Raw genomic sequence first — 844 nt, 5'->3', positions numbered from 1 at the left:
AGAAATTATAAATACATACAGCTATTCGTTTTAACACAGCATAAATACGATGTTAATACGTTAAACAAATTATTTTTAATAAAAACTTAACCCCTTAATCAAATAATAAAAGTATCATTAGAATCATCATCAAGAGATAAAAAAGTGTCATCAAAATCGGTTCACCCTGTCGAAAGTCCATATACAATCCTATTTGCAACTTCCTCATTTATTTGGAGTCGGATGAAAAGGCTATCGCCAAAAAAACATACTTTTACTCTTCTGTACAAAATTTTTAAATCCACGTCACATATATGTCGCTTAAAATATAAAAAAAAACTACGCAGCCGGTAGGATTCGAACCTACGCTCCCAGAGGGAATCTGATTTCGAGTCAGACGCCTTAACCACTCGGCCACGACTGCTATGAATAAGGCTTTATAAATAAAGTATTAAAAGGACATGACTTCATATTGATCAGAAACTTTCATATCGCGCTCCCTACCCTCCAAAATTAGTTAACAAAGACTAGCCTATAATGGCCCTTGTACAAGTATAACTGTCAAAGCATTTTGGCAATAATGAATAAGTTATTTAAAGTCTTTTTTTCTTTATATAAATTTGTGTGTTGATAAGATGATTAAAAAGACATGAATCTATTCACTTAATAAGTTTAGTAGATATTATATATTTCAGTAGATATTTAAAACTTTAGATGAAAAATTGTTTCGTCTATAGGCAACACTTCTTTTGTATATAGTTATTTTCTTTTCACAAGATATCATATTAAAATTCTAGCTTGATCTAGTAAATGTTTAAATTTATATAACTCAAACGTAACTAACTGACATAGTGATCTATCAACG

General features: G+C 30.0%; 1 non-coding gene across 1 annotated transcript; it reads right to left on the bottom strand.

Moving 5' to 3' along the window:
• Window positions 1–321: 321 nt before the first annotated feature.
• Trnas-cga lies at window positions 322–403 on the bottom strand. The gene has a single exon. It is a non-coding gene; the product is annotated as a tRNA-Ser (tRNA).
• Between the last annotated feature and the right edge of the window lie 441 nt (window positions 404–844).

Source organism: Zerene cesonia, chromosome 1 (genome assembly GCF_012273895.1).
Source record: "Zerene cesonia ecotype Mississippi chromosome 1, Zerene_cesonia_1.1, whole genome shotgun sequence".
NCBI lineage: Eukaryota > Metazoa > Arthropoda > Insecta > Lepidoptera > Pieridae > Zerene > Zerene cesonia.
This window is presented reverse-complemented; position numbering and strand designations above follow the sequence as displayed.